This window comes from Schistocerca americana, chromosome 6, assembly GCF_021461395.2.
Source record: "Schistocerca americana isolate TAMUIC-IGC-003095 chromosome 6, iqSchAmer2.1, whole genome shotgun sequence".
In the NCBI taxonomy this organism is placed as follows: domain Eukaryota; kingdom Metazoa; phylum Arthropoda; class Insecta; order Orthoptera; family Acrididae; genus Schistocerca; species Schistocerca americana.
In genome coordinates, this window is record NC_060124.1 from 276,320,381 (window position 1) to 276,331,682 (window position 11,302).

An 11,302-nucleotide genomic window follows, 5' to 3' on the forward strand; every position below is an offset into this window, starting at 1 on the left:
GAATCGGACACTCAAATAAGCTATTATTCCCCATGAAAATGTCCTCCGAAGACGAGGACGAAACGGTGGGTTTAAATGTGTTCGACCACGGCACAATAGCCCAGAACATTTTGTTAATTGTGACATAACCGGCTGAGTAAGTTTGCTTTTCACAAATGTATCTTTGCTTTAAATCTTATATTCAGCTGCATCCTGTACAGTCTTGTGACAGGAATGTGGTGATTCCACGACTTTCTTCTCCTTCCCTTCCTTTCTTTTTAACAGGGCCAAGGCCGCAACAGCGGCTACTTCTTCACCCCCGATTGAAGGGCAGGTGTTATTTGAGGTGCCTGGCCAGAAGAATTCCATGTGTGAGTCACTTCTCTCCTACCTTGGGCGGCTCGCAGTAACGGTTTGCAGTCTCCCGATTAAAAGGAGCATTTTGTTAGCACCTTTCACTTTTTTAAGCGTAAATGTCTCCGTTTGTCCCGTTTTCTCCTTCATAAATTACGTCAGTTGTTAGTCAGTTTAAAAGAAATGTCCCGATTCGTCAGACAAATTATGGCAATCCTAGAAATATAGTAAGGCTAGTCCTTACATCCGTGTTACATCGTACTATTGCACAACAAGTTTTGCCACCAGACAAATCCTGGAGAATTTTTGATACAACTGTTCTGGTTTATTATGGCCCCAATTTGCAAACAGCCGTGCATTTTCTCGCAGAGCTGCATTTTGAAACACAAAGAATGTTCTGTCCTGTGTAACATACTCAGTGTTTTCGGCGACATTTCAATACATCCGGTGTGTGCGGGACTACAACTTCTTCATAGCGTCATTTGAAGTGTAAGTGTTGAACAGCAGACAGTCGATTCTGTACTGAATAAGACGAGATACGGGTGTACGCTCACGTGTAACTACCGTGTATGTCTGATTATCTGTAATAAGCTAAGGCGCGGAGCAGCGGTCGCGGGCAGTAATTACCTGATCCGGTCTACGCTTGTAAGCGAGCTTCTGCTGTCACCTGCCCGGAATGATGAACGCAGCGCTTGTTGCTGCAAACAACTCAGTTTTGCAAGGCAAATACCTTGCAGTACGTATGCAGATTGTACTGGCAAACAAACAGTGCGACTAGACATTTGAAGATATATGCATCACTGAACAGCTGGAGGAAACGAGTAACTGCCTTGGGTAACCTAACGTCCAGTGAAAATATTTAGCCGGATGGTGATGATTGAACCTTAGCGGTCGTGATATTTAATGAGACGTCCTGCTGGCTTACAGACGAATGCAACACTTCATCCTCAAAGTTGTACACACACTAGGCAGAGCTTCGGTTTAGAAAGTTTCTCGTGCATTGGAAACAATGCGCTGAATGAATTGTCATCCAACAATGCAGTTTTCTGTGCAGGTTATTCGTAATCGGAGCCAGATACATGTAGAAAGCGTTACCCGTTGAAAGGGAGACATCATGTAGCTTAACATTACACCAGTGTCCCGTGCCTGGATGTTGACATTGAGACAGAAATGTTATTAACATGTAATTAGTTCTTTTGATTAGAAGTTATTTTCTGATGCATTAATTGTTCTTTGTTTCGAGTGTAAATTCTTTTCTTAGTCTTGGCCTATTCCTATTCATACAGATGTGAGCTATTTATGAACGCATTTTGTCATGTAAAACTGTCGTTTGTGAAAATGTTCTTGAACAGAGCAAAAAATATTACTGTAAATTAATTTTCACATACTGTGACCCAGCCCCGGATCTATGATATTTCCACAAACCAAACCCAGGCAAAAACTTGATAGCGGCGCCCTCCCCCCCCCCCCCCCCCCCCCGAGCACTCGCGTAATTCAAAATTCAAACGTGTATATTTTGTAATGGGAGCCATCCAACATATATTCAGAACAGTGAAAATTGAAATGTCCTGAGCTGCCTCTCCACCTCCCAATCGGCCGATATGACATCCTACCTCCTTAAAATAAACTCACAATTATTACTGAGTCGGATTATTTGTAATCAGGAGAATAAGAATTCTTCAGAAAATTTTCACTCCTTATTGCCTATTAGCTAGTAATTTTCTCTTTTCTGTGACATAAAAGCAAGTATAGGAAACACAAAACCAGTAGAGACAAGAAACAAGCAGGAAAGTACATATTTCTTCAGTCCTTAGGGTCCAGCATTTTTTCTCTCCAATTTTGCTACAGCTTTACAATCCCTGCTTTCCTTTCAGGGAAAGAATCTATTACATCAAGGTTCGTCAAACGTTTTGCTACTTGAAAAATCAAAAAGTCGTTGTCTAATACTGAAAAAGCTGTTATTACGAATAGTACCCAAGACTGGTGTGGTTTCTCGATTCGATCATGTCTATTTTGTCACTGTCTACTAGATAAAAGCCAGCCGGAGTGGCCGAGCGGTTCTAGGCGCTACAGTCTGAAACCTCGCGACCTCTACGGTCCCAGGTTCGAATCCTGCCTCGGGCATAGATGTATGTGATGTCCTTAAGTTAGTTGGGTTTAAGTAGTTCTAAGTTCTATGGGACTGAGAACCTCAGAAGTTGAGTCCCATAGTGCCCAGAGTCATCTAAACCATATTTTTGCTAGATAAAACGAAACAGGCAATTCTGTTATCGCAGCAGTTGCAACACACGCCAGATAAGCGAGACTGTTATGGCACGAATGGTCATTTTAAGTACCTCATTTACATAAATAATACGACAGAATATAATTCACGAACTACCAATACCAAATGCCTATTATGCCTACTGCAAGAAGACGTTTTATGTTAAGAAATAGTTTTACATTTGATTCATACGCTCTAGATTCTCAAGCATGAGATCGAAAAGTAATAGTACGAAATTTTTATATAAATTTGGAATCGTTATATTCGTCCATATAATTTGTGTGATGTCCCCGTTTCTTCTCTTTCCTCTTTCTAACAGACAATCCTGTCATCACTAATTCTGTACCTATTCCTGCTATTGTGAAACTTATTCTACAGTTATCTTCACTAACCCTGCTAGAATCGCCAGTTTAGTTATCGCGCGTTTCTCCTCCTTTTAGGCATTATTACGTGTTCGTACAACGTGTTTTCCACGTTATTCCGTGAATAGAACTTAAGCGGCTGCTATCCGAGGACTGTACAACTGGCCCTTAGTAGTATACCGATCTGGCAAAAATTTTCTGTCAAAATTTCATTTTCTTGTATACACCGAAAAGATTACATATTTATCTTTCTTCGTCTTATTCCTCTTAGTCGTTTATTTCCACTCTGGTAGTCTGAAACTATCGATTTCGCTAATAATTATAACAACGCTTATCATTCGCAGGCACTATCAGCCATATAAATAAACAGCAATTGGCTTTCAGCATTTTGGGTTTATTCGACTCAGCTCATAGAGCCCCGACCCCCTTTTGTCTGCGGGAAAGTTTTTTTTTTTTTTTCTAGATGCAATGGGGATTCCACTGGCAGAGACATCACGTACTCTATGCGCACATTCAAAAATCAACTTACGATTCGTTCAGAAACCAACTAATAATACGTTCAAAAATGTTCCAAACCAACAGCGCTGCGTTTCAAAATCATACGAATAATTGATAGGCCAACGTGTACTGGATGCTAGGCGCTTTGTGAAACAAGGCTACTGAATGAACAGTCTATGTATGTCAATGAAGAGGAACTATTTTGGAATAATATTCGAACGGTGACTCGTGGAGAGAATCGGTGAGTGAAGTGTGGCAACTTGGACAAAAATTGAAGGTTCTGAAATACTCGGTCGTGCGGAGAAGAGTTCTGTCACAGGCTATGTAATGATGTGCTAACAACGGTTGGTGAACTGTACGTCAAAGTATCACATACATAAAACCATTCAAGGGCTGTGGAAGTATACCCGAAAGTCAGAAAAGTGGACTGGAAACTGAAGACAGGACAGAAGTGTTTTTTCTGGTAAAGATTCCCGAGCAAGAAAAGAGTCGAATCCATTATGGAAAAGCTAATGGTGGAAAGCAACTGTGTAAAGTCAAAGGATTTGATAATTGATGCACGCAAATTTTCTGGAGGAAGTGCAAACCAGTGACCATTATCAAGATTTTAAATTTGTCAGGGAAGAGGAAATGCGTGTACGAACTGCACCAAGTAAATTAACTTTGTACATGGAACACTAGATAACACGAGGACAAGTAATTTGGTGAAGAAATTAGAACTACGTCACAGCGCGGAGTTAGCGCAAGGTGAAGGTCTAAATAAACGTATACGCCCCAAACCCCTGGGCAGTCACCTGTTTTAAGAGAACTTGCTTGGTCACCCTGCCCTACTGGCGCTACTTCTCTTTCCAAACTGCAAGGCTATCCTCCTACTATTCTTTTTTCCTTTATGCCTGTCCATTGGATGGTGTTCTTGGTGCCGATTGTGCTTGAATGTGGTTTGTGATATTGAACAGTCGTATTCTTCCCTTCTGACTTTCTAAGACTTCTCATTCTTAACTATATGATCCTCTTGTTGGGTTTGACTTGTTACTCCTTTTCCAAATTTTGCAGAAGTATGGGTAGTGCAGTGAGAGTAGCCCAGCGGGCTGTATGTTCCACTATTTGTGCCTTTCTCTCTTTTCGCCCTTCATTTCTTGTAAAGTTACTATGCCCAGAATCCTAGACCTTAGACACTCCATTCCCATTATGGTTTGAGCATGGGAATGCGGGGCAACAGTTTGCTGGCCAGGTAACCTTTGTGACCGGAAGGTGCCCGTAGGCAGAGCCCGCGTTCTGAGTGTGCGGCACCATGGTGCACGCTCCCATCAATCTCTTCACATGGGAAAGATTATTACAATTCACAGAAATACGACCCGACGACGATTTCTTCCCTGGCTAAGCTGTGGGAAGACGGACGAGCCAGACGTCTGGGAGCGAATACTTCATATGTGCTTGGACTGATGTGGATACTTTCACTGCAACGAAACCTTTAGTTTTTGTCGAAAACATTGAAAATAAATTTGAGGAAGTTGAGTCTCTGGAAAAAATTCGAAATGGTCTGTTATTGATGAAAACTTCCTCTGTTACCCAATCTACAGCTCTCCAGGCATGTGATCCTGTAGGTGAAATACTAGTCACCATTGCCCCACGCAAAGTTTTGGACATGGTCCCACGTGAGGAGCTCTGGACTTATCTCCAGTGGCGAGGAGTACATTTTATCAAACATGTACAAAAAGGGTCCAAGGATAACTGTACGGATACAAACACCGTTACCTTACACTTCTCCTCCCAGAGAAAGGTAAGGTCTTGGTGTACAGGAGTGATGTGAAACTGTATGTCCCCTCGCCTACGAAATGCTTCAGGTCTTTAAACGTTGAGCATATGTCATCTTGCTGCGTGGCGGACCAAAAACGTGGCAACTAGGGGCGATCACTCCACAAAGGTAGTCCTTCTGAACATTCACCATTTTGTTTGAACTGGAAGGAACATCACCCTCCACATTCGCCAGTCTGCTCAGTTTTCATGAAAGAAAATAAGATACAGGAAAACAAATCTACTGACTGTCTCTCATATATTGAGGCACGAGAGTATATGAATGCGTACGTCCTGTGGATATGACGATCGCCGGCCGGAGTGGTCGAGCGGTTGTAGGCGCTACAGTCTGGAACCGCGCGACTGCTACGGTCGCAGGTTCGAATCCTGCCTCGGGCATGGATGTGTGTGATGTCCTTAGGTTAGTTAGGTTTAAGTAGTTCTAAGTTCTAGGGGACTGATGACCTCAGAAGTTAAGTCCCATAGTGCTCAGAACCATTTGAACCATTTTTGATATGACGATCAGTTATTATTATTTTGAGCTTTTCCTCATTACAGAGGCTTATCTCCAACATAATAATTTACCTGGAAATGACAATACAAACAATAAACGTTCTTAAACTATACTCTCAAAATATTTCTCCATGTGTTTCGATCTTGCGTGTCCTCTTCCTCTGCGCCCATTCTCCTCATTGTGTGCTGTACATTTTGGAGCCAGGTGGTCACAGGTCGTCCTCTTCTTCTTCTCCCCTCCGGTTCCCACCCCAGTATCAATTTTGGTATTCTGGCTTCCTCCATTCGTCGTACATGCCCGTACCACTGTAATTTCTTCCTATCCATTACGTCATATATTCTTTCTTTTATTTCCATTCTCCTTATTACTTCGGTGTTCCTTATCTTTTCTTTCCTGGAGATTCTTGCCGATCTTCTCCAAAAGTCCATCTCTAGAGCTTGTAATTTTTTAATGTGCTTCATGTTAATTGTCCAGGTCTCCGTTCCATACAGAACCACACTCTCTAATATGGATTTGTATATTAATTTTTTAGTTCTGCTCATTACATTCCTGCTCCATAAGACTGAGTTAAGCATCCCAATGACCCTCCGTCCGCTACTAATTCTTTTATTGATTTCTGACTCTGATTTTCCCTCGATTTCTAAAATGGATCCCAAATAACAGAAAGTGTTTATCTTTTTGATTTTCTTTCCTTCAATGTATAGCTCATCTGAATCATTAGTCAAGTATTCTGTTTTTTGGTAATTAATCTTCAAACCCCAAGTTTTGTATGCTACTGCTAGTTGATTGCACATATAGTTAGCATCCTCCCCATCTTGTGCTACGACTACTTGATCATCAGCAAATAATAAATGATGTAGGTAAACTCCATCTCTTATTTCTAATCCCATACTATTACATTTACGAGACCATGTTCTAAGGCTAATATCTATATAGATTTTAAATAATGATGGTAACATGGGACAGCCCTGTAAAAGGCCTTTGCTTGTTCTAAATTTCTGTGAAAGTTTATTACCAACTTTCACTTGGCAAATGTTATCTTTATACATCTGTTGTATTATTTTAATCAAGGAAGGGTTTATGTTTGCCATATGTAGTGCTCTCCAAAGTAATTTTCTTGGAACAGTATCATACGCTTTTTCTAGATCTATGAAAATTAATCCTATACTTTTTGATTTTTCCCTATGTTTCTCCAAAATCTGTGGTAATGTGAAAATATGGTCTACACATGATCTCCCAGCCGTGAATCCACATTGTTCTTCTTGGGTTCTAAAATTTTTTTCCAGTTAGTTTTTAATTACTTTCGCAAAAATTCTCATTAATGTGTTTGTAACACAAATTCCTCGATAGTTTGAACAAATTTTGCGATCCCCTTTCTTAAATATTGTATTAATGTAACCTAGCTTCATTTCGGTGGGTATTGAATCTCCATGTATCATTTTGTTGAAGAGCTGTGTTATCAGTTTCACAATTTTGTCACCACCATATTTCAGACACTCCAGATTGATATTGCCTGGTCCCGGTGATTTACCATTCTTTTCTGTTCTCAGCGCCTGAAGTACTTCACTTTCTAAAATATGGATCTCATCATCTTCATGTCCTTTATCTTCCCCTGTTCCTTCTTCTAGATATTCTTCTCTGTCCTCATTTAATAATTTTTGGAAATACTCTTCCCATTCCTTTTGTGTTATCAGTTGGAGATTAGTTTTGCTTTTTGTATCCTGTCGAAGCCCTTTCAATACTGACCATGCTTCTTTTGCTCTCCCAAATCCTAATTTGCTATTCACCTTGGCACATGTTCTTTCCCATGCTTCATTTTTTGCCGTCCTTATTTATTTCGTCACTTCATTCTTCTTTTCCTTGTATATTGACCTTGTTTCTTCTGATTTATCATTCAACCACTGAAGGAACGCATTTCGTTTTTCTCTAATGAGGACCTCTAGTTCCTCTGACCACGACTCTGCTGCACGGTTGTGGTTGCTATCTTTTTTACCCAACACCTCTGTTGCTATGATTTTCACATTAGCTTTTATATAGTCATATATTTCCTCTGTACTTCCTTCAAATGATTCAACCAGTTTCCTTTCCATCCTGGCCGCAAAGAGTGTTCTGATACTTTCGTCTTGTAGGCTGTCAATATTAAAAGGTAAATTTTCATCTTTCTCAGTCTGGTTCGTTTTATTTATGTTACTTGTATCACTCCTTGCATTCTTCCATGGCCAGAAAGACTTCATTTTAACTAGATAGTGGAGTTTGCTGGTCTCCCATCGGGCGCCTCCCCAGGTGGCGGATTGGGGAATGCTCACCAGATATGGTGGGTACCGGGGAAATAAAATACCCGGGGTGGACCAAAACTAGCAACTGCTGCCTTGTAGTATGATATTGGCTTATCAAAGGCTAAAGGAAGAAAACCTTGAGTAAAAATTACCTGGTCCTCCAGGTTGGGGGTTGTGCAGTGGGCCAGCTCCTCACTCACATAAAAACATAAAAATGCTAAAAAGCATAATAATATGCCTCGGAAAAATTGGAACTTTGGACGACGAACTGGCAATGAGAAACGGAAAATTATGTTTGGATGCTGGAATGTGCAAGGTATTTCCACTAAAATAAATTTACTTCCCGCAGAACTTGACATGTTCAACATGGATGTTGTCGTACTCTCTGAAACAAAGAAGAAAGGCCAAGGAGAAGAAGAACTGGATAATTATGTACATATCTGGAGTGGGGTATCAAAAGCAGTAAGAGCCAAAGCAGGAGTCTCCATTATGATAAAAAAATCATGGAAAGAAAGAATCACAAATTGGACATTCATCAATCAACGTATAATAACTGTTGAAATGACATTATTTGCTAGGGAAGTTGTGATTGTTGGCGTATATGCACCCACGAACGACACAAAAGATAAGGAGAAAGATACATTTTGGGACATCCTCAGGGAGACTATTGAAAAAATCCCAAGAAGAAAGGAACTGATTATCATGGGAGATCTGAATGGAAGGGTAGGATTTAGAGAATCTTGTAGAATAGTAGGAAAACATTGAGAGGACGAATATAATGACAATGGAGAACGATTGATTGCAATTTGTGAACAATTTGATCTAAAAATTACCAACACATTTTTCAAACATAAGGACATTCATAAATGTACTTGGCAACAGAACACCAAAGAACTTCGTTCTATAATAGATTATATTATCATTAGGCAACCAAGTAGTTTCAAGGCAGTAGACGTCAGATCTAGATCTTATGACGATCAATAATTAAGCTAATATCGCGATCACGCCTCTCCACCCCCACCTCAGCCTTCCCCAAACCAGATCTCCAACCACACACCTCTCAAGCGGTTCTTGGAGTGCCTTGTTCAGGAAATACTTCTTGCATCCCGCTCGAGAAGCGTACTCCTTCAGCATCTGCTGGTGATTGGGCTCCCTCTCTGGATCCTTCTTGCCAGAACCCTCAGACCTGGGGCCTGACGCCAAACAACGGATGAAGAGCCACGACATGTGTGCCCCAGGGCTGTTCGCTCTGCATCGCGTTCAGTGAAAATAGCCTTTTGGACGAACCTTGTCCACCAAAGATTACAATGGAGAAGAAGCTGGATAAGAATTGGGATAAGGTTACTCCAGGGCTCCCAGACACAACAGATCCCCCCATACAGACGGATTCTGAGCCAATATTTATGAATGTGGTTCCATCTCCTCTGGCAATACGCAGTGATCATGTGTTGTGACTGGTCCTCCCGGAAGCTTCGCGCCTAAACTGGCTACCGGTCACATTATCACTCAGTGGGTTTGTAAGGTCTACTACTGCCACACACTGTAACTGCAACATCTGCAGTATGCATTGCTCTCCAAGTAACGCACTTCACTGATGACTGTTGTCCATTGCTCCTGCATTCTGTCAGAACTGTGCTGACAGGGCATCATACAGATGATGTCAGTCAATGTTTTCTCCTTCTTACCTTGTGGGAGATGCGTGTGCAAAGGACCTTAGCAATTATCATTTGTAAAGTTCATCCACCTCCAGGCAGACCACTTACTTACGTTGAACTGACTACATTAATCCAACAAATTCACCTCCCTTCTCTCCTACTTGGGGACTTCAATGCACACCACTCACTGTGTGGGAGTACCACTTCGTCTGGTAGGGGCCTTCTAATTGAGCAGCTTCTCATAGTCCATAATATGTGCTTCCTCAGTGATGGTTCTCCTACACACTTCAGTCCTGCCTATGGCACCTTTTCATCTATCTATCTAACATTCTCCTCCTTTAATCTTGTGTTTCCACTACACTGGTCATTACATGATGACCTTTGTGACAGTAACCACTTTCTAGTGATCCTGCCGTTTCCGTGCCACTGTCAGACAGACTATCGCGTAGGGCACTTCACAGCTAACCTTTCTCTGTCTCTGCCTTTATATTCGCAGCCTCCTGTCGAATTGTATTGATGAGGTTGCGCAACGCGGTAAATGTCAAACGGTGCCTCGCTTGGAGCGTAAACATTGCACGATTGAACAGCGGAAAAACGTTGTGTGGAGTGACGAATTACGGTACGCAATGTGGTGATCCGATGGTAGGGTGTGGGTATGGCGAATACCCGGTGGACGTCATCTGCAAGCGTGTGTAGTGTTTACAGCAAAACTAGGAGGCGGTGGTGTTATGGTATGGTCTTGTTTATCATGGAGGGGGCTTGCATCCTTTGTTTTGCGTAGCACTATCACAGCACAGGCCTACAATTGATGTTTTAAGCACCTTTTTGCTTCCCGCTGTTGAAGAGCAATTCGGGGATGGCGATTGTATCTTTCAACAAGATCGAGCACCTGTTCATAATGCACGGCCTGTGGCGGAGTGGTTACACGACAATAACATCCCTGTAATGGACTGGCCTGCACAGAGTCCTGACAAAAATCCTGTAGGACACCTTGTTTCGGAACGCAGACTTCGATCCAGACCTCACCGATCGACATCGATACCGCTCCTCAGTGCAGCACTCCGTGAAGAATGGGCAGCCATTCCCCAAGAAACTTCCCAGCACCTGATTGAATGTATGCCTGCGAAAATGGAAGCTGTCATCGAGGCTAAGGGTAGGCCAACACCATATTGAATTCCAGCATTACCGATGGAGGGTGGCACGATCTTGTTAATCATTTTAAGCCAGGTGCCGGATTCTTTTTCACATAGCGTACTCTCTCTGTCTCTCTCTGTCTCTCTCTCTCTCTCTCTCTCTCACACACACACACACACACACACACACACTCATCACTCACTCACTCACACAAACAAACACACACACACACACATTAATTTCGCAATTTTAAATGCACTACTAAGCCGGTGACACAAAAGGGCGAGGAGATATTAAAGATATCGCTCCACGCGCATGTACTGTAACTTAAAGTGACCCCTGTAGCCCAGTTTGAGGTTGTTTGCCAACTTGATGGACCACAAGCGTCTCATGCCAAATTATTCGTCTCGACTTACCCTACTTTCTGCGGCATATTGTAAACATTTATCCTTTGCACAACGTATACAATACAG